This window comes from Rhinatrema bivittatum, chromosome 11 (assembly GCF_901001135.1).
Source record: "Rhinatrema bivittatum chromosome 11, aRhiBiv1.1, whole genome shotgun sequence".
NCBI classification, from domain to species: Eukaryota; Metazoa; Chordata; class Amphibia; order Gymnophiona; family Rhinatrematidae; genus Rhinatrema; species Rhinatrema bivittatum.
Window position 1 is genome coordinate 79,380,869 of NC_042625.1, and position 23,798 is coordinate 79,404,666.

At 42.7% G+C, this 23,798-nt stretch overlaps 1 long non-coding RNA gene across 3 annotated transcripts in view; it reads left to right on the forward strand.

Annotated features, from left to right (window-relative positions):
* The window catches only part of LOC115073252, a 48,485-nt gene that overhangs the window by 9,694 nt on the left and 14,993 nt on the right, over nucleotides 1-23,798 (forward strand). The window contains exon 2 of one of the 3 annotated variants that reach the window (XR_003851958.1): nucleotides 18,682-18,809. The exons of 1 other annotated variant lie outside the window; for it this stretch is intronic. This is a non-coding gene — a long non-coding RNA (uncharacterized LOC115073252). Of the gene's footprint in view, nucleotides 1-1,517; nucleotides 1,651-18,681; nucleotides 18,810-23,798 lie in introns of all 3 variants that reach the window. One more of the 3 variants, XR_003851957.1, reaches the window with a different exon arrangement.

Below are 23,798 nucleotides of genomic sequence, written 5' to 3' on the forward strand. Positions count from 1 at the left end.
ATACTCCATGAAACAAACAACTTACAGATTTAAAACAAATCACAGAAAGTACTTTGACACTCAGCGCACTGTCAAGCTGTGCATTCTGCTGCCAGATGATATGGTCAAGTCAACCAGCATAGTAGGAGCGAGTAACAAGAAATAGATGTACTTTTTGGGATCTGCTAGATACTTGTGACTCAGACTGGACACTGTTGGAGACAGGATGCTGGGCTCGATGGACCTTGGTCTGACCTAGCAAGGCAATTTCTTATATTCTAAGCAAGTAATCATGGTGCCGAATGGGTCGTCCTCCCCATTAAGAATTAAATAGATTTTAAAGACTTCATGGGATAAGAGGGTCTGGGGGCAGCTGGGAGGCAATTGGGAAGGGCTCAGGAGGATTTTTTTTCAGGGAGGGGGGATGTTTTTTGCAGAGGACAGAGCCAAGTTTGTGTTTTATTTTTGGAAGGGGGGGTTCATTTTGTTTTGTTTCAAATAAATGAAACAAACAAGAAAAAGAAAAAAAAAAGAAAACAGGTGAGAAACAAAAGAAAGGCAAAGATGTCTTTGCCCACCCCTTCCCAGAATTCAGCCTACAAGCGGGCATTCGGTGCCGCCGTCGTGGACCGTGCTGCAATTCCTGCATTATCTTCCCTTTTCCTCACAGCAGTGTGATCAGATCACCTGTCTTCGTGTCACAAGAAGGGGAGTCAATTCCAATCTTTTCGACAGGCTCTAGGGGGCTTTGCAATACAAAACTGAAATGGAAAGAACAAAGATGTGCCAGCTTGTGCTTTACATGTGGAGTTCGGCCACCTTCCTGCCTCTGAATTACTGTGCCATTCAGCTCTCAGTGTGTAAAACCCAGATCCCCTAGAAAGAAAAAGATCTGTAGCGTCTACACCAACTCCCAGGCTGCGAGATTAAAGTGAGCGTCTGACCCTTGGAGGGGGCTGGGGGACAGCTTCAGAGAAAGCTTCAGCTTAATTATACAATAACATATGGCAGAGCGAGCGCACGTGGTCCAACCATTCACTCCCAGAATAGCAAGCCTGGGAAATCATGTGTGCAGCCAGACGCAGAATCATGTATGTTAAAAGAGATAATTAGGCAGTTCTCTCACACTTTTTCAGTTTCTCTTTCACGCTCATTCTCTCTCCTTTTATCTGTCAATATTTTATCTCTTTTTTTTTCTTTACATTTGCATATGCCTGTGCATCAGAAGAACAGAATATGTTGGCAGAAAGGGGCAATACATCCCATCCAATCTGCCCAGTTTGCTTCCTTTTGCAGTGTCATGAACCATAGTTGATTTCTGGCTTTGCCCTCACTTCTTCACAACTAAGGATCTTCCGTGCTGATCCCAAGCTCTCTAGAACTCTGTTCCAGGTTTTACCACCAGCAACCCCTTGAGAGGACGTTGCATGAATCCCCCCTCCCCTTTCAGTGAACAAATATTTTCTAATCTTACTCCGGGGCCTGCTCCCTTTAAGCCTCCTATCCTGATCTACTGAAACAATGCCCTCTCGTTTCAGCTCCAGGACACAGATTTCAGGACATGAAGACGCTTGGATACACGCACAGGCCACTGACCTAAAATGATAACGCGTTGGATTTTCTTTTCTTTTGCGAATAACTGTATAAGCCACAAAATGTCATGCAAAAGAGGTAAGGGGAATGAGAGTGCACTGCAGAGGAACCAGTTAATTGCTTGCAGAGCATAATGTGAATTCCAAAGATTCAGCTCAGTGGGTCTGTAATTGTAGCTTGCTTTCTCCCCCCTCCCCCCCCCCCCTTCCTTCAATAACCTGAACTTTGGTTGTGACTAATAAGCTTCAGAAAGGTTAGTACTGCTCACACAGGCATGGCTAATGCTTCTGATGTATAAACTAACAGCAGATGCTGGCATCTAATGAACTGGTATGTTCCACCAAATTTTGGTGCAAGAGTTAAAAGTCATTTATTTTTCTGTCTTCATGGGAAAGAGGAGAGCAAAGGGAGAGGCAGAGTAAGAGAAAAGGACAGAATGGGAGGGAGAGAAAGAGACATGGTAAGAAAGATCTGGGCAAAGACAGAAGCATACAAAGAGAGGAGAAGTGATTAAAACAATATCTATGATTATACAATAGGAAATACAGCAATAAAGATAGAGAGAGAAACCGAGACACTGAAGGAAGCAACTAGTGTTAGAGCGTGTGAAAGATGGAGAAAAGTGAGAAGTGAGCAGCTAGAAATAGAATTGCTGTCTGGCTGCAGTGCTAGGGGAGGTGTTATTTTCCCAGTCCCCATAGGGGGCTGCAGTGCTGGGGGTGAGCTCCTTTCCTACAAGGTGTGCTGCATCCTGTGCAGCCCCTAGAGGGCAGCACTGCACTCTTATAGGTGCTGTCCTTCCAGCTGCCCGACACTGCAAGGCAGTGCTTTGGGAAGGGTAACACATTCAAAGAACTCAGAGCGGTGCAGTGAGATCAGTGCATCGGGATGTCATCCAGAGAGAAGTCGACCCAGGAAAGACTCCCTGGCCTTTACACTGTTGTGGAATTTGTAGCATGGGGAGCACTGAGGAGGGAATAGAGAGAGGGTTGTGTTCACCTTTCTCTGTATAGAGCCTGTTGTTTACCACATGAGGGAACACTGCTTGGGAAGAGGTCTTAGGGGAAGGGTGACCAGCTTCGGTCCTCACTGTCCACAAATAGGCCTGGTTTTCAGGCTATCCATAATGAATATGCATGAGAGATTTGCATACAAAGGAGACAATGCATCAAATCTTATCTCATGAATATTCATTATGGATAGCCTGAAAACCAGGTCTGTTTGTGGCTCTTGAGGCACAGGATCTAGTGCAGACACACAAGCAGTACAAGAGAAACACTGCATGAAATGTTAGGTACTGTAGACATTGCTCTTCATCGTCTTTGTGGCTAAGATCAGATGTAAGATCTGGTTCATGAGCTAAGGACCTAGCTCCCTACTAATATTAAAGGCTTGCTAGATTATGGGTTGTTCCAGAAAACTTTCAGTGTTTCTCAACCTTTTGTATGCCAGGGACTGGCTAGCCACCTTCCTTAAACTACATGGACTGGTTATGATGCTGGGGGGGGGGGTTCCCTCAGAAAATTAATGAGCTGGAGCAGGGGAAGATATATTCAGTCCCCGTCCCCCCCAAGTCTTTCATCTCATGGGTCAGCCCTGCAGCGGGTCTGGGTCATTTTAAGAAGATATCTAGCCAGGTTTAGAAAACTGTTTTATAAAAGAAAAAATTGCTCTTATTAAAAAAAATTAGAGAAAAGCCCTCTGCCTCTTTCCCCCCACTTCTCTCTCCCAGCCAGTATTGTCCTCTCCCTCTCAGCCAGCCTTTAGCTGATTATTGAAAAGAGAAATCCCTCTTTCTCTCTCTCCCCAGGGCAATCAGCCAGCCAGCACCACTACAACAATTAATACCCCCATCCTGTGAACTTTTTTTTTTTTTTTCAATTGGGGCTAGTCTAATCTCTGGGAGGGGAGCAGTAGAAGCTGAATATTAACAAGCCTGCATGAGACTGAATCAGCATCTGCTCTGCTCTCAGGCCCTGTGATGCCCCTCCCCCCTTGCTTCTTTCTCTTTTCTGTACAGCGGCCCTGAGAAGCACACAGTCTCTATTTCTCTTTGCCCTGAGTGGGATAGGCCCCGCTTGTGGCACCACGTGGCGGCTCCTCGGCGCCCCCTACGGCTCGGCGTCCTGGGCGACCGCCGAAGTTCGCCTAATGGACGCGCCGGCCCTGAGCAGACCCTAACTACTCTTATGCTAGCTCAGTAAAACTCCGTTGCAGCTCTTCCCCTCCTGTGGATGGGGCCTCAGCAATAGCCCCAACTGTAAAAAAAATAAATTAATAAATTAAAAGATTCACAGGGAAGAGGGGTAGGAAAAGTCTGTTCTGGCTAAGATGCAGAATGCAGTGCAGTGTGTGCAGCCACAGGTCAGCTCTTGTTTCCTCCTGTAATCGTTGTCTTTCCATGAACCGGCAGAAATGCTGCTAGAGACCAGTGGTGGAGAAACACTGGAAGAGATTGCAGTAATGATGTTCAGCCTGGTACTTAATACCAGGGGACCGGTTGTGGGCTGCAGGGAGGTGTTGGGTTATAAACCTAAGGAAGGGAACTAGTGCGGTGTCATAGCAAATAAGTCCCCTTATGGGACCATATCCAGAGTTCAAAGGATCAGGAGGGACACACAGTTGCTCTGACACTCTATTAACAGATACTTTGACAGTAATCTTGACCTGCTGACCCATGCAGCACTGTGACCCTACCCATACAGCTGTTTCAGCAAAACATGTACATGTCGGGAGGACAGAATTGTATTCATTGAACTTTGAGCTACAAGAAACTCTTGTTGAGGTGTTTGAAATAAGTTAGTTCTCCTGCTTCCTTTGAACTTTGGTTATGGTCCTGTAAGAGAACTTATTTGCTAGACCACCTCACTAATTCCTTCCTTGATGTGCTGATTGTGTGGCTGGTGTTCTCCACTTGGTGGTTTGGGTTATAAAGTTAACCAGATATTTTTATCTGGCTAACTTTAGGACTGCTCTTTGCCAGTCCTAAAGTTATCTGGCAGTCAGGCCAATACAGTACAGTGTGCTCCGGCGGAACGCACTGTTAGCCCGCGCGTTTTCGACGCGCTATTTTAAACCCCTTATACAGTAAGGGGTAATAGTGCGTCGAAAATGCGTGGCCAACCCCCCAAAACTAATAACGCCTGCAATATGCAAATGCATGTTGATGGCCCTATTAGTTATTCCCACGCGAAACAGAAAGTAAAATGTGCAGCCAAGCCGCACATTTTACTTTCAGAAATTAACGCCTGCCCAAAGGCTGGCATTAATTTTCTGCCGGCACCAAGAAACTGTACAGAAAAGCAGAAAAAACTGCTTTTCTGTACACCCTCCGACTTAATTTCATAGCGATATTAAGTCGGAGGCCCCAAAATTTAAAAAAAAAATCAAAAGTTTTTTAAAAAAAATTAAATCGGCCGGCGGTCTGCGGGTTGAAAGATGGATGCTCAATTATGCCGGTGTTCGTTTTACGAACCCGTGGCTTTCAGCGGGTTTGAAAACCGATGCTAGTAAAATTGAGCGTCAGCTGTCAAACCCGCTGACAGCCACCACTCTTGTCAAAACGGAGGCGCTAGGGATGTGCTAGTGTCCCTAGTGCCTCCTTTTACCACGGGCCCTTATTTGCATACTGGAATGTGTGCCCAAGAGAGTGGCCTGGGTGCGCTTTGCGAGAGTGGGTGCTCGCCTCAGAGTGCTGGCTCTCCCACGAATTTTACTGTATCGGCCCAAGTGTTAGCTGGATAACAGTGAAAACTGGCATTTTTCTGGCTAACTTACAGGCCGATACAGCGCCCGCTCTCCCAGCACACGCACAGGACACTCTCCTGTGTGCGCGATACAGTAATTTAATTTATTTAAATGAGGGCCAGCGGTAAAAAGAGGTGCTAGGGACACTAGCGCATCCCTAGCGCCTCTTTTCGAACAGGAGCAGCGGCTGTCAGTGGGTTTGACAGCTGACGCTCAATTTTGCCGGCGTCGGTTCTCGAGCCCACTGACAGCCACGGGTTCGGAAACCGGATGCCGGCAAAATTGAGTGTTCAGTTTCCAACCCACCAGCCGGGTTCTTTTTTTTACTTTTTTTAACTTTCGGGACCTCCGACTTAATATCGCCATGATATTAAGTCGGAGGGTGCACAGAAAAACAGTTTTTACTGCTTTTCTGTGCACTTCCCCGGTGCCGAGAGAAATTAACGCCTCCCTTTGGGTAGGCGCTAATTTCTTAAAGTAAAATGTGCAGCTTGGCAGCACATTTTACTTATTGAATCACGCGGGAATACCTAATAGGGCCATCAACATGCATTTGCATGTTGCAGGCGCTATTAGGTTTGGGGGGGTTGGACGCGCGTTGAAAACGCGCTATTACCCCTTACTGAATAAGGGGTAATAGCTAGCATGTCGAAAACGCGCATCCAATCGCGGGTTAGCAGTGCGCTCTGCCGGAGCGCACTGTACTGTATCGGCCTGTTAGCCAGATAACCAGCTCCACCCTAGAACACCATTGCTGACCTAGCTGGATAAAACATTATCTGATTAAAACATTATCTGCCTATCTCAGGGCTGGTCAGCACACAGAAATTTCAAACCCCACCATATGTCTGGCTGACAAACAGTGCTGAAGGTCATCTTCTTAGTCCATAGGTCCCTTAATGAGAATAACAGATTCTGGGTATCCCTCCCTCTTCTGGGCTTCTTGTAAGCATCTAGACCAGAGTTGCTGTATCCTTGGTGAACTGCTTGTCCCAAAAGCTGCCTTTGACTTCAGATCCAGGAAACCGTTTTGGCCTGACAATGTGCATGCATGTGTTGCCCAAGTAATAAACAAAGTACTTGAAATAAAGTAGAGAAAAAAAATACAGAACGGTGTTAATAACAGTAAAATGAAATTACAGGGTACAGAGAGTACAAAAATGAGGACGATTCCCAGGTGTCTGGTGCTGTTCTATATTGCACCTAGTTAGATTACATTTCTGGCCTGGTGGCAGGCTACAACATATTTTCTGCTCTAGCTGCTGTTTCTCCTCTTCCCCCAGGATTATACAGAGTTTTTTTTCCTGCTCATTCTGTTCTGGGAAGTCTTTGATTTTTCTCTGTTAGTTTTGGGAAATGGGCATCTCTGATATCATTGTATTTTGCACAGCAGAGGAGAAAATGTATTTCTGGTTCTATTTCTCTGGTGTTGTATTGCATGCAAAGTCTGGCTTCTTGAGGTTTCCATTTCACTTTTCTGTCTGCATATTTCTATCACTAGTTTGTGGTCACTTAAATCAGTAGTTGGTGAGGTTCTGTCTTTGTTCTGCCTGTGTGACCGAGGTGAGAGATAAACAACTCTCCTTCACAGTCACCTCACCTTCTCTGGATTTTTAATGATCCATTAAAATGTAAAAAAAGACATGAAAATAAAATGGGGATGGAGGTCTGCAGGAGGAGCTGGAGCAGTTTTCTTTATTTGGGATTATTTCCCTATGGGAGCTCTAATTTGGCAGGGAGATGAAATGAAAAGCTTGCATTTGTCTTCCCTCTGTCACACAAACAGAAAACACAGCAGCCAATTAACGCCAAAAACTTTGAAGCATTTCTGTTATGTATATGTATTGACAAAACAAAAGAATTATTTGAAAGGGAAGATTTAAAAAAAACAACAACCAGGGCTTGTTCACAGTGTTCCTCAAGACATGGAATCGAGTTTGTAGCTCTGAAAGAGAGGCAGAGGGGCCAATGCAATAAAGTGTGCCCAAGCACACAGGTTGGATGGACATGTATTTTGGATGCGCTAGACTAGCACCTGATGCAATAAGGAGATTAGCGCATCCAAAATACGCGCCCAAGCAAAGGCCTAGCCAATAGCACCCATCACATCTAAATTCCATGTAGATGATCTATTAGCTATTCCCCCCACCCGATGCAGAAAATCACTGGGCACCCAACGCACACATTTTAATGTAGCAAATTTAACTCCAGCCCCAGAGGTGGCGTAAAGTCAATCTGTGAGTCAAGGGCTCATGAGAAATTAAAAAAAAAAAACAGGGTTCTCTATGCTTCCTCTTACTTAGTATCATTGTGATACTTCAATTTACTGCTTGTAGTGTTGAAAAATAAATGTATTTTGGCTTGATTTAAAAAAATAAAATTCTTCTGGATGCACAATTTAGATGCCCATAGCAAGGGGTGCTTAGTTATGGGCATCTTCAGTAACCTCAACAAAATCAGCCAGAAGAAGCAGGATAAAAACAGATGCTTGTACTGAGTGCCCAGTGCAACTGTGGGCGTCCAATGCATTGAGCACTAGGGATGCACAATTCTCCTCAGCATGTCCTTTTTTATGCAATCCATCATTTAAATACTGCATTGGGTGCCCAGGGGATGTGACTATGTGTGCATTAGGAAAATGGGTGCTCAATACGAGCACCTGTTTTCAATGCCTTTCTTATTGTATCAGCCCTAGTAGAGGGACTGATGGCTGAGCTTTGTCAATAACTTAAAGCTATACAGCATGAGACAAAACCCTTGTAACCCTGCACTTCCAGTTCTGCAAACAGACACTGTGATGCCAATAGTAAAAAAAAAAAAAAAAAGGCTGAGTACCTAAATTCAGGCCCCTACTGCCTATGTTCATGAAAATCACATACTTTTCGCATGGATAATGCCACAATAAGAAAAAGGGGCATGGGTATGATAATTTTAGAATTACTGCACTGGGGCATGGAAGGAGAGAGAGAGAGAGAGATTCTTTATAAGGCCTTTATAGTAGTCAACTATTTATATCACTATAGGAGGGCCAGCTAGTAACTTGAGATGAGGTTTTGGTGGTGGTTTAGGGTTCTGGGGACAGTTTTACATGCAGAGAGAGACATACCTACAGCACAGTACACCTCAGTGAAGATTTGATGTCATTTGGAATGAGGAAAGTCTCACAAAATTGAGATTTGTACTGTGTTCTCTCACCCTAGCTTGATGGACTCTCTACCAGGGTTCTATCAAGCTAGGGCAAGAGAACAGTGTAGAACTAGAAATCTCATCTTTGTGAGACTTTCCTCACTCCAATTGACATCAAATCTTCACTGAGGTGTACTGTGCTGCTCGTATGTCTCAATCTACTTGTAAAACTGTCCCCAAAACCCCACACCACCACCAAAACCTCACCTCGAGTTACTAGCTGGACCTCTTATAGTGATATAAATAGTTGACTACTATGTGTGCAACCTAGAGGTTCATTCTCTCTCTCTCTCTCTCTCTCTCTCTCTCTCTCTCTCTCTCTCCCAGATAGTTAGGAATTGAGCTTATCAAACTGCCTACAGCAGCCTTTCCTGTCTCTATTTTTACTTGTTACTAGGCAAACTAAAAACAGCATGTTAAAATATCATGTTTAACAGTTTTTATGCTAAACTCTGTGCAGTTCATATTGATCAACATTTATTGGTGATTACCTTTGTTCCACTATTCCCACATGTCACATGACAAAGTTTTTCACGTCCACTGTCTCACCTCTTGCTGCTTTCCACACCTTTGTACCAAACCTGCCATACCAAAGCAGCACTAAATCCCTGTAGTCAAACAGCAGCTACCCTTCCTAGGAAAATGTAGCTTTGCAGGTGTTATAAATCCAAAACACCTCCTATTAGGATGAACAGATTGGAAAATATAACAAGCTGGACTGAATCAATCTCTAGAGAGAATCTACTTGCCTCACCTGGGAAATATACATTAAAAAAGCCATACCCTCACCAAATATAGAATATGTAACCATAATAAACCCCAAGAAGCCTGACTCTACAAGCAGAACAACAAAAACTGAAATGCCTTTCCTCCTGTATGGCACAAAATACAAAGATATAAGAGATGCACATTTCCCAGAGCTGGCGAGAAAATGAAAGACTTTCCACAAAAGAATAAAAAGGAAAAACTCCTTTCCAGGGTGGAAGAGGAGAAACAGCAGTTATAGAAGAAAAATATATGGTATCATCACCAGGCCAGAAATATCATATGACCAGAGATAGAGAGAACAATACTGAACATCACCAAAACTGGGAATTGTCTTTGTTAATATCCAATTCTGCACTTTGTATTATTATTCATTTCTTTTCAACTACTTTATGTATTACTTTGCCACCACATGTACAAATGATCATGCCAATAAAGTTTCTTTAATCTCTATCTGCCAGAGGGTGGGGAGACTGAATTTGAGCACCCAAGTAGTGTCTGCAAGCAGCGGGAGATCCCTCGGCTGAGATGAGATGCAAATCAGATTTGCAAACCAGCCGTGTTGTACATGCAAATCAGTTGCCCTAGAAATCCGACCTGTAGAGGACTCCCAGGCGCTGAGATGAAAGTCTGAAGGTCCAAACTGGGAATTCTGTCATGTAATAGCATTCAGTTTACAAGGCCATAGTGACAGCACCATGTAACAAATAACATGTCCCTAGTGCTGCTAGGAGGTAAAGAGCTTAATTGCATGCTGCCATACAACGCTACACAGCCAGACAGGGAAGGGTCTCACATAAGGGCAGCAGAGAACTCCAAGCCATGGAGGAGGTGACAGACTGTTGAATTTTAATTCTCTCTTGTAGCATTCCTGGTTTTATAGTCCCAGTTGCCCTAAAACAACAGCAACCAAACAACTATATGAAACTCTTACAGGCTGATGCAATATTGGTGAGTGAAAAATGGGCGCTCATGACTGAGTGTCCACTTCCTCAAGGCACACTCATCCACCTCTCCTGGGTGCGGGCTGCAGTAGGCAAATGAGCCGCTGCATTAAAAAGGAGGCACGAGGGGAAATTGTGCGTCCCTAGTGCCTCCTCAGCATTGGGCACCCAGGACAAGTGGCTGTCCACGGGTTAGGAAACCGGACGCTGAATTTTACGAGTATCTGTTTTCCTAACCTGATTACCATCAAGACTTTTTTTTTCGCGTTACTCCTTTTTTCAGTTCCTCCAACTTAATGTTGCCAAAATATGACGTCAGAGGAATTACAGAAAAGCAGTATTTTTTCTGCTTCTTTGTTAACTTTTGGGGCTCCTGAAGACTTAATGCTAGCTCCGGGGCTGGCGTTATTTTTTGAGAGTAAAAATGTGCGTGTCGGGTGCACATTTATTTTTTGCTTCAGGGCCTCATCAACATGGCATTTACATGTGATGAGCGCTATTAGCTATGCACTGGTTTGAGGTGGACGTGCGTTTCGGACATGCTAATCCCCTTATTGCATAAGGGGTTATGTACGCACATCAACCGGTGAGCTAGCCTGAGCGCACGGTATTGCATCGGCCTGATAAACTGTCCAAAAAAAAAAGGCTTCCATGAATCAGATCCAACCTCCAGCATGGGAGGATCCTTTTCACAATTACCCTGGGATGCTGTCAATCTTCCGTATTTTGTGGCTTGGAACAGAAAGATTTGAAGTTAAGGAGGGGGAGGGGGAGGACAGAGAATGTTTGCAAATGAAATGAGATAATAAAATAACGGGGAAATCCTCTCCCAGGCTGCGAGCCTTTGTTAATAGACAGCGGTCACCTTTGCAGCAACCTTTACATCAATGGCACGGAAAGCACAGCCAAAGGAAAAGAGGTCCTGTGAATTAATAGGTGAAGCCTACGGCAGAGAATAGCTTGAAAATGTCACCCGGGCCACCTGTGACAATCTCTAACGAGCTCCCGTGCCTCCCAGAAAGACAGGGGGGAAAAGGAGTTTTGTGCGAAGAAAACAGGACGGCGAAGTGCCTGCTTTCTCCTCTGCGACCTTCCTTGTTCTCCTGCCAGCTGCCTGGCTTCTCTTAGGGGGCTGCCTGGAGGCCTCAGCTCGCACCCCCACCAGCGATCCGCTGGCATTTAGAAGTGGAAGGCACAGAATTGCACGGGCAGAATAAAGGCGGCCAAGCCGTCGCCATGTGTCACAGAGAGTGGCCGGCTCTCTTTTTAATCGGAAGTAGCACGGAGCAGAAGAAAACCTGGTGAGGAGCCACTCCGGGAGGGAAGGCTCTGGGCTTTCTTGCTTACAGGAAAATAAATAAATAAGAATGTCTTAGAGGTTCTGCAGCGTTCTTTAGCTTAAGGGATTTTACAGCACCTTTTTCAATGATTTGACTCCTTCCTGGATGATTGAACTCCTGCCTGAAAAAAAAAGCCCCTTATCTGCCCCGGGGGAGGGGGGGGGGATTTGAATAATGAAGATTGATTCCATGCTTAGATCCTCCAGCTTCCGACAGACTTTTCCAAATGAGATGCATTTAATATGAGATTATTGGGTCCTCAGCGACTGAAAATCTTTCGGGGATTATTAAACATTAAATGGAGAGTGTGCGGTTTTGCCTTGAGTCTGCGCATCCCCCCCCCCAGCCTCTGATCAATAGGAGATCAGTTTGCTGCTCTGTCTTTCCACCCCGGATCTCTCAGGGACCACTGCTGTTGACAGTCAGAGTAAATTTAGAAAGTGCCAGACAGGAGAGGTGCTATTAAATTGCTGCATTAATTTGCTTAATTTAAAAGGTGTTAATAGCAAACGTCAAAGAGAACATTTCTGAGTGCTACGTCAATGACGAAAAGAAAGAGCGGAAAGTCAAAATTGGACCGAATGGTCCTGGTCCTGCAGGTCTCTCTACCCCTCAGCCAGAATAAGGAAACCCATGAATATAGAAAAGGTTCATAGCAGTGAATGGCAGTCACCAGCGACACCAAATCTAACGCCACCAGTGATGGGATTTCCATCCAATCCTGTTCTTCCAACTCTGTCCTGAGAGAGGCAGGAGGAACAAAATCCAGTTTTAATGGCCAGGGCCCCAAACAGCTTCACGCCCCAATGGGTGCAAATAATAAGGCATTATACCCCTTTATTATACAGCCAAGAAGCAACTGATCTTAATTCAATTTAATTCCACATTTTTCAAGAAATACAAGGACAAAGAGAATCACATTAATTGTTAAACATAATCAAACATAAAATAATAACAAATCAGCATCGACAACCCCCAACCAGCTGACCCTAAAATCCAGTAGAACCCACACCGACATTCAAGATTTCAACCCAGACCCTTCCCTAAATCCCACCAGTCACCATGGTCTTCTCAATCTACATTCAAGAGCTTTCAAGGGAAGGAGATGAATGTGAGGAGAACCTTCCAGAGGTGGGAGGTGGATGGGAGAGTTTTCCAGGGTTGGGAGGGAAACATGGGATGAGCTTTCTGGGGTCAAGCAGAGGGAATGTGTGGAGAACATTCTAAGGATTGAGAGAGAGAGAGAGATGACATGGCGATTAAGGAGAGGGGTAAAGGGCACAGAATGGAGGGAAGGAGAGAGAGACAGGACCAGGGCTTGAGAGAGAGAAGACTGGGTGAGGTCAATGAAACAGGGAACTGTACCCTGGCCAGGGAGGAAAGTGAGTGAGAGAGGAATGAGGATGGAGGAAAGGAGACTGGAGGGAAAGGGAGAAAAGACCCATGATGGTTGAGGGGAGAAGGAGAGAAGTCTGGATTTGATGGATAGGGGGAGGGGTATCCAGGACGATAATGTGGGGAAAAGAATGGAAGAGAGACCACATGAAAAATGAGGAGAACAAGGGAAAGGCAAGCAGGCAGGAAACATCTGAAGAGAACAAAAGGAGGAAGAGAAGAAAGGTGAGAAGCAGAAGATGAGAGCAGAAAGAGGCGGAAGAGAAAAAAACAAAGAAGGGAGGGAACTTAAACAGAAGAGCAAAAATGACACCAGAAAGTGAACAGAAAGAACAGAGCATTTAAAAAGAGAGAGAGAAATGTTGAGCAGAATATTATTTAAGCCAGAGACAGCAAAGATTGGAAACTATCTGATAGAGAATGTTAATAATATCAATTCAAAATATCCCAAGACCCAGTTCAAAGTCTCTAACCTGGACATGTCTCTCACACAGAGTTTAAATGTTGATAACAGCTGGATGTTTCTGGATTTCATTATTTATTCTGATGCATAATAATTCTCTTATATGCAGGGCATACCCACCAGCCCTGAGGCTTTTGATCTGGGTTTGAAATATTTTGTGGTGATAAAATTTAAAGAGTTTGATTTTAAGTATATTTTGAAAGAAGATTGCTTCCATTTTTTTTCTAAAGGACAATTGAGACAACAACCCTCTAGCTCCCACATGAACTGCTTGATCACTACAGGCACTACTGTGAACAAGTGTTCCAGATCTGCTCACTAGAAACCTGACAACCTTACTCTAACCCCAGCACAACTATACGCTGTATTCAGAGATCAAAAGTTATTTTAGGGGGAAAAAAAAAGAAAATCCCATGAAGGGTTCCATTAGAATCTGTGGGGAGAATGGGGAGCAGCACAGGGCAGAAAAACAGATAGCACCGGCCCTGCTTAGAAGAACAAGAGGAGATGGCTTGTGCAAAGCATCTGACGAAGTGGACTCTGTCCTTGAAAGCTCATGCCTCAATAAAATAGGTCATCTATAACGTGCCATCCATCTCATGTCATATTTGTGTAAAGCATTGCTTCTTTTGCTGTGTACATCCTAAGGCCAAATGCACTTGTTTTCACACTTGTTAGGGAGCCTGACTGTGATAGGACAGGTCTGTTTCAATCTGCCCTTGATGACCTGGACCGAATAAGCAGGGAAAGGTTTGGACCTCACTAGACAACTTTTTGTTTCATTGTTTCATTGTTTCACTGTCAGTAAGCACGAATTTGAATTGCATCAAAGAGCAGTAAATAACGTCCTTTATTACAGAGAAGAACTCAGCTTTAGAAGGTTATTTAGTAGTGTTAATGAAATGGGTATCCTTTACATTTCCAGAGACTTAGCCCTAAAATAAATGTGCTTCGGAGCCCCTTGCAACTTGAAAGTATGCCAACTTCCAATCTCTACAAGTGCATAATAAATAGCACCAGAAAGAAATGGTGCAGTGGAGTGGGGAGATCTCCAGGCATTTTTTTTTTTTGTCAGAGCTCATTTTTCTTAAATTTGGGACTCAGAGGGAAAAATGAGATATTTCTGCACCTTAGGGGGCAGAGGGAGGGGGGTCTTACTTATGCTTCTGATAAGGACGCGTATCCTCTATAACATTTTTCATCTGTGTATTTCACCTACATTCACTCAGCTATGGACTTCAGAATATGAACTGAAAAGATTTTTCCTTTGCTGAGGATCTGTGTTCTTCCCCGTTAAAATGTTAATGAAGTTGCTGTGATTGATGATTCTATACCCGAGGAATGCTTTTTATTAAAGTAAAATTAGAATTAATTTGGTTTTTTTTTTTTGTGGTGGTGGTGGTGGTAGGGGCATAGGTTCTCAAGATTATTGGAACATTGGGGGATTCTCCATCTGCATTTCCCTTCAATAAATAAGTGCATTCAGTTAACTGAACAGCACACATGATTGAATATTTGAATACACATGTTCACACATGAACACAGCTCTATGGTCCCTAGTCAATGATTGTAATATGGAGTTTCATTGATGTAACAATAACTAAGGTCCCCCACTACCATTTAATAAAGAGCCAGATCTGATGGCAAGCACAGCAGTCTCATTATGGAACCGGGTTGTTTGTGCAGTTCAATCTATATGCAAATTTCCAAACTAAAATTATCAAATGCTAATGTAACTTTAATACATTATTACAGAAAAGAAGGTGAGTTCTACCTTATTTCTGAAGGACGCAAAATCCCAAGGTAACAAGAATAATAAAGTGCAATGTGAATAGTTAACAAAACTCTATCCCTCCCACAGCAAAACAAAATACAGTGACGTATATAAAAAATAAAGAGCTGGATCAATAATCTTGAGAAAGAGGGTGTTGGGTTACTCCCATTGAGATGAAGAGAGTTGGGTTAATGGCTTTAAGCAAGAGCGTATTGTGTTATGCTTGCTAAGGAAATTCTTGGGTACTATTCTTTTGCATCATGAAAGAAGACTATCATTGGATAACTGTCCAGTCAGTGTCATTGATAAGGAGAAATTCAGTCACTACCTTTCGAAAGGATGCTGTTGGGATGCCTGACCTGAAACTTCACTAGTAAATTCATTTTCCCCTCCCTTTTAACCACACACTCACCTTCTACTCTCTCCCAGCTTTACAAACAATTTGTTTTCTGCTCCTCGTTTCCCATCACAGTAACAGCCCTCCTTGCTGACTACTTACTATATATATTCGTGTATAAATTGATCTCATGGATAAGTCAAGGGTGTTTTTTGGGCCAAAAAATTAAGAAAATTGCTGTGATCTGTGGATAAGTTGAAGGTAAAACCTAGTGGGCTCATGAAATCAAAGTGAAATCATAATAAGGAGCATTTTCATTTAACAACTTTAGAAAATCTCTTTTATTTATTAAATGACGAATAAAGTTGTCATAAGAAACATTTTCATTTAACAACTTAAGAAAATCCCTTGTAATTATTTATCAAATGAAGAATACAGTGTCTCATTCCATTCATTCCAAGTCCAATTCCTCATCATTAGAATGTCTGAATAAATGGTGGAACTGTTCATTGGTGATGTCATTGGCGTAAACGTTGTCTTCGCTATCACCATCTGTTGAATTATTATCTGATGCTGATTTGTATTTGTCTTCATAGATGGCGTCATCTTCTGATCCATCCATAGCATTGCCTATGCTGCATTTCAGGAATGACACCATCTATGAAGACAGGCATTGAATCCCAGGCATCCTCTAACCATTTCACTACCAAATTAATGTCTGGTTTCATCAGGTTCCCTCCTTTCATTAACTTTGCTTGACCAGAACACATCTATTGTTGCCACATATGATGCACTTGGTCCTTGAAAGGCTTTTTTGGACAAACATCTAACAGCTGGAGCATTGATGTCAGACCTCCTGAAATCATTGCTGACATGTTTGCCATTTTCTTTGCATCATCCTTCACATCCTGTGTTAGATATGTGCAGAATATATCCCACACCAATAGCAACAGGCATTTTTTTTTTAACCCCACACCTGGTCATCTACCCCTCACATAACTCAGATGCAATTTTGTTCCCTTCTCATCTTTCCAGCCTTTAGGGTGAACATGAACAGTTACACCTGCTGAAATTTTTAGGTTCCTGGACAATGTTTTCCTCTTGAATATTACCACCGGCTGCAGTTTTGTGCCTTCTGCTAGGCAAGAAAGGACCACCATGAAATGGGTCTTTTCCTGACCAGTTGTTTTTGCAAGTACAGCCTTCTCTCCAACACCAGCTACAATTCAATTTTAAGGCATATCAAATGTCATCGGCTTTTCATCCATATTACCAATGTTATTCATATCAAAATGATTCTTTATTTTCTGCTGAATAATGAATTTATGGAACGAACAGACCTTTTCATCAAGCTCTTTAGGCAGTTTCTGCAAAATCTTTGTGTGCTGATGAAGGCACAATCTATATCAGTTCATGAACCGTGAACACAAACCAGCCGATGCTGTAAATTCTTCCAGACCTTCAGTCGCTGAATACTTTTCTTCTTTTGCCATTGGAAGTGCCTGTATCCGAATGCTTGAGTGAGTCACAATGTAGCCATTCTGTCTGCATTCCATTATCCAGTCATTCAAATCCTTTTCCATTCCATCAAAAGGTGCAATTTTGAAACTTATGGCTTTCTTTGACTTCAACATTTTTTGCAGCTTTTCCTCATTTTTTTCCCAATCTCTGATGAATTTTTCACTAACATCAAATTCTCTTGCAGCTACACAATTATTGGCCTCCTTTGCACATTCAATAACCTTCAGTTTAAGCAATGCAGTGTACGATGCTCTCTTTTTCTTCTTAGAGCTCATTTTGCTGAGAGTCATTATTATAATGACTATCCCTGGATGCTTGACTCCTTTCCTCCCACCCCCATGGCTATCCCCGGATGCTTGACTCCTTCCCTCCCACCCCCATGGCTATCCCCGGATGCTTGACGCCTTCTCTCCTTCCCCCATGGCTATCCCTGGATGTTTGACTCCTTCCCTTCCTCATGGCTATCTCTGGATACTTGACTGCTTCCCTCCCTCCCCCTGTCTTAACTCACCTGCTGTTATTAGGATGATGACAGGACTTGAGGTTGCTCACGTGCATCTTCCCTCCTCTCCCACAGTGACCCAGTGTGGCAGTAGGATAGCTTCTCTCCCACAACTCCTCCAAATCCTTTAACTTCTCCACTCGCTGCTATCAGGATGATGGACTTGCAGTTGTTCAGTTGCATCTTCCCTCCTCCTTTGCGGGAATCACAGTGTCGCACTTTGAACCATGTGGTTCTAAGTGTGCCAATCAGGCCCTGAAAGGATGAGCTTGAGTAAAAGCAAGTCCCATTGTCCTGATAGCAGTAAGCAGGTGAGTTAAGGGATTGAGAGGGGGAGGGAGTAAAGGCTCACATTACACCTGTACTTAATAGACCTACACTAGCTACCTATCTCCAAACGGATTAAGAACTAAGTTGCAGTCACTATTTACAAACTGATTTCTGCCTCTGTCACTCCATGGTGCACTTCATTGTTACATTTGTATTGCCCCACATGACAACTTCGCTTCTCTCAAAGGGGCCTTCTGGATGTACCCTCACCACTGTACACCAGGTTGTGTAGCACCAGAGACTGTGCTTTCTCTGTTGTGGCCCCTGTTATCTGGAACTCTTTTCCAGAGTCGTTACACCTAGCAGACAGTTTAGAAACGTTCAAGACATTACTAAAAACATGGTGGTTTAAGCAGGCCTCAAGCATTTCCCATCTGGTTTTTGATTGTCCTTGTCCTTTGTTGAAAGGTTGATGTTATGTATAATCGGTATTTTATGCATGTTTTTATTTGTACATTGCCTAGTCTCATTGTAAGCGATCAATAAATTTGAATAAAAGATAAAGAAAGGTAAAAGATAAAGAATCTTAGTGCCACACTAGGACACCACGGGGGAGGAGGGAGGATGCACCTTAGCAACCGCATGTCCTGTCGTCATCCTGATAGCAGCGGATGAATTATGGGATTGGGAAGAGGAGGGAACGAAGAAGTCCACCACCGGGGATATTTATCAGTATAACTAATGTGGGTTGGCCAATGGATAAGACAATCTAGTTTTTAAGGATGAATTTTAAGAGTTTAATTTCTCAACTTGTATATATGGTAAGTCTCTACTGCTTCCTTTCCCCATCTGCTTAATTCCACAGCTCAGCTACCCTTATCACTTCAAAACTTTACTTCAAGAGAAAGCATGTAGTTTGTCACCACAGAGCCAAACTGGTGAGCCAGCGAAAGTGCATTTTGATGGGACACCAACATGAACTGCAAAATCTTGGTAATATATTTTGGGTAGAAAATGGAGGTTATGTCTCCAACCTCCCTTTCTTATTTCTGCTTGTGTTTATTTATTTATTTATTATTATATTCTGCAATTCTTCCAAACACATTGCAGATTGCAATTAACATTCATAATAAAACAAATTTGCAAAATACATAAAAACATACATAGAACACAACACATAACTGTTTGCTCAGTGCTTGTACTGAGCTGAGGGAGAAGTCCTGATTGTCATTGATGTACGGATCCACACAACCATTCCTTCTTCCATGGAGCTTTGAGGCAGAAAAACACAAAATCACATATTCCTGATTGCAACCGTTCTCCTATCCCACAACCCTTTTACAGGTTACAGAATTGACTCTATCATTTCCCTGTCACTCAGAATCTTCCTGTGCCGAAAGTCAGTGAGAAAGAGCAATGCACCAATTACTGAAATCCTGTTTGCCATCATGTTTGGGGGCATTGTCATCTTACAGCCCATGTGTCAGTGGCTTGTCACATCTACCAAAGTATTATAGTCCAACAAAGTTCACACAGGTCCAGTCGCTATTGATTAATATGACTCAACTGTGAAGGATTTAAGGTCCTGGGGGAAAATCCTTCCATCACAGAAAAGAGACAGCAGCTAAACGTGGGAAAACATCTCTCCTTCTGCATCTTCTAATATATAAAGATCATAAGCAAAGAGTTTATTTGGTCATTTGTATTTGTTGCTTTAGATTTTGTGATTCCTTCCACAATAGTATCTTGGTTCTGTAGAAATTGCTATATTTTTATACACAAGCCAACATCTGGAAGGTTTCCAAGAAAGTTAGAGGTAAGAAAAAGAGTACTGAAAAGTCCTGGGCTTGGATACCAGAATTAAAACATTTGTGATCCAACCTGGTGTGCCTCAGAATGGCAGCCCCTTACAGTAACTGCACTTGATAGAGCCAAGTGTGCCTATGCTATCTTTACTCTTTTTAATCAGATCTGGATTAAGATTGAGGGAAAAAATGACAAACACCCAGTCTCCACCTAGGAGTCCCCATTTCCTAGCCGTATGGATCCAGAAACTTATGTCTGCAGTGACACATTATAATTTTTTTAATGAAGTCTCATCCCTGCCCATAATATTGGCCTCATTTTCATGGAGCCTTACTCATACATATTGCAATTTGCTTTGTCGTAGCTATAAGTGTCACTCACAATCATCTTATTGTGTGCTGGCTAATGAAGAAGGTGGGCATGCAATTATTAGCAAAGCATCTACAGTTATCATTACTGCATCTGTGGAGTTTTACTGTTACCAGCCATGTAGCAAGAGGGCTATATAATTACTGCAGCTATACTGCATCTTCAGAGTTATTATCACTGCGTTAGTGCTGCACCGTAGAGTTATAATTTCTATGACAAGCTTCCTGTGAATAAAAGGAGCTGTCCAGAGATGCAAAGATGTTATGATATTGGATACAATACACAGCAGAGCCAAAATCATTACTTTTAAAACTGAATAATGGAAAATCTAGATTGGGATGTTCTCTCAGTATCTCTCCCACTTCCCCTTTGTAAATCTCAGGCAAGAGAGGACGAAGCAGTGCAGGAAGGTTGCAGAAAGTCACACAGTCTATACAGCTGCTGTTCCTAACACGGCAGCTGTATAGATTGGTTTTGTTCTTATCTTACAAATTATGATTTCTGCACTGATATTTAAAAAAAAAAAAACAAAAACATACCTCTGGTCAATTCTCCCTTTTAGATCTCGACTATTTACCTAAATGGGAGTAGGAGGAGAGGAGGTGGGAGATGAGGAACGACAAAAGGAAAAGAAGAAGGGAAGATTGAGACAAAAAAAAGGTGTCAAATGGAGTAAAGCCAATGTGAGACCAAAGCAGAATAAATTAAGAGAACTGGAGGGAGGAGGGAAGAGAACGAGAAAAAACTATGAGGCAGAAAGTGGGAGTCGACATATGAATGGTATGTGAGCAATCTTTAGTGACAATTGATGAAGTCAAAATTGCACAGTGTTGGGGGAAGGATTCTATTGCCTACCGGAAATCACTTTTTAAACCCATATTCTTTGATTTCCCATAGTAATCCCAATGTCCAGTTCATCTACGTATGGTACCTTATTTATTTATTTGATTTTTTTTCTTCAGGCACTTCAGAGTGGATTGCATTCAGATATTGAAGGTATTACCTGTCCCCAGAGAGCTCACACTCTAAGGGCCTGATTTACTAAAGGTTTTTTCTCATTCTGTGACTGCGGGACAATACTTAGTAAATGAGGCTCTAAGGGGGTCATTTTTCAAAATGCGGTAAGGCGTTTTCGCATGCGTTAAGGGCTTATCGCATGTGAAAAGCCCTGTTTTTACATGCGATAGGCCTTTAACGCATGCGATAAGCCCTTAATGCATGTGAAAACGTGTTTACCGCATGCGATCGCACCATATCGTATGGTGCGATGCAAATTCCAAAAATAGGAGGAATTAGGGGCGGAGAGTGGGCTGGGTTAGCCTGTCTGCAAAGAGCTATCGCACAGCCGTAACGCCGATTTTAACTACACCTCTTTCAAATGAGTTAGGCTGTGCGATAGCTGCCGTGACCGTGCAGTATGAGTGTAGGGGGTTAGGGGCCACTTTGACATTCTAAGTGACACCTACGAACAGAACAGTGGTCTCTTGTGAAGATTTGCTGGCCTTCGGAGTGAGGAAACTCACTCCAAGATGAGATTTGGGCAAGGTTCTCTCAACCTAGCTTGATGGACTCTCTACCTGGGTAACATCAAGCTTAGTTTGTATCTGAGGCAATGGAGGGTGATGTGACTTGGCCAAAGTCACAAGAAGCAGTGGTGGAATTTGAACCATGGGCTTCCTTACTTCTCTCAGCCCACTGCTCTAACTACCAGGATACTCCTCCACTCCTTCTCAGTTGATGTCAATCCTATTTCCTACCAGTTCCTTCCCTGAGCTCACTGTCTGACTGCTAACATTTCTTGCCTGCAATTTGCCTTTCATCTATTTTATCTGCTTCCCTAACCCTATCTGCCTTTCTATTGGTTCTACAGACTTAAAATAGCAGGTTTGTAATTTATGAAAGATGTACATTCGCTTACTGTAATTTGCTATAACTTCAAATACTCTCCTCTCACGTGGACGCTGACAGTAGGTAGGACTGGAGATTGCAAATGAAGGCAGATTGAACCAATGCAATTACATTTTATTCAGTCCAGCCCGAGATGTAATCTTGTGGCCTGTCATACACCACAGGACAGATATCTCGCATCTGAACTGTTTACATTTCTCACAAAAACACAGACACATTTTATTAACTGAGACAAGTGGAGTCCAAAGAAAAGTATATACCATAAACAATATGAAAGGCAAACCAGAACAGCACCTTTATGACATTACATAATATATCATAAAAGGGGTTCAATTTAATAAAGTTGTAGAACATAACAACATATTATTTTATAACAGCGACAATATATTATAGTTCACGATTTATACATTAATTTATCCCCACAGGCTCTATTCCCTGTAGCTGGGCCCGAGTATTCCTATTCCATAAATCAGCATTGGGGAGTTATGACAGGATCAGCCATGATTAATGGAAAATGGAATTGACAGATGGAAGTGGAAGTTTAAAGTGATTCACCTCAAAGATTCAGGAAATACTTTCTTGTCTCTAATCAAACTGAACACGTGACTTTTAAGGTGTATATTAGCACCACGTTAGCCCATGGGATCCATAGGATTAATGTTTTCATACTGCCATTGATCCTCAACACAAGACTCCGAACTAGATCATGGCCGTATTAACTCATCACTTTCCTACCATGGCTTGTGCACTTCAAACATGATTTAAGTGCACTGTTCTTTTGTTGTTGTTGTTGTTGTTGTTGTTGTTGTTGTTCACATTTTCAGGTTTGTGCACTTTTTAAAATTTCCAGTGCATTTGCATTCTATTAACTTATTGCATCATAAGAATATAAGAAATGCCATACTGGGTCAGACCAATGTCCATTGATCCCATCATCCTGTCTCCAACAGTGGCCAGTCCAGGTCACAAATACCTGGCAGATGCCAAATCATTGATCTTTTTCACTCTCAGGAATAAGCGCTGACTTTCTTAAGTCTACCTGACTAATAACTGTTTATGGACTTTTCCTTTAGGAACTTGTCCAATCCTCTTTTGAACCCCACTATGATAGTTGCCTTGACCAATCAGATTCCTCCACTTGATTGTGCACCAAATGAAAAATACTTCCTATAATTTATTTTAATTCTGCTGAATGCTAGTTCATAGAGTGTCTCCTAGTCCTAGTGTTGTTTGAAAGGGTAAATAACCATTTCCTATTTATCCCTTCCACCCCACTCATGATTTTATAAATCTCAATCATATACCCCCTGAGTCATCTCTTTTCCAAGCTAGAGAGCCCTAATCTGTTTAGCCTTTCTTCATAAGGAAGCTTTTCCATCCCCTTTATCATTTTTAACTCCTTTCTCTGTACTGTTTCTATGTTCTGCTATGTCCTTTTTGAGATGGGGTTGTCAGAACTGCCCACAATACTCAGGTGTGGTTGCCCCATGGATCTCTACAAAGGCAGTACGATATTCTCAGTTTTGTTCTCTGTTCCTACCCAAATAATTCCTAACATTCTGTTTGCCTTTTTGATTGCTGCTGCACACTGAACTGAAGATTTAAAGGATTGTCTACAAGGACTCTGAGGTCTTTTTCCTGGGTGGTGACTCCTAACACAGAACCCAGCATTGTGCACCTGTAGTTGGGATTATGTTTCCCTACTTGCATTACTTTGCACTTGTCCATATTATGTTGCCTCTGCTATTTAGAAGCCCAGTCTCCTGGTCTCACAAGGTTCTTCTGCAGTTCGTCACAATCCGCTGCCATTTTAACAACTCAAAAACAATTTTGTGTCATGAACAAATTTGATCTCCTCACTTATTGTTCCTTTTTCCAGATCATTCATGAGTTTGCTAA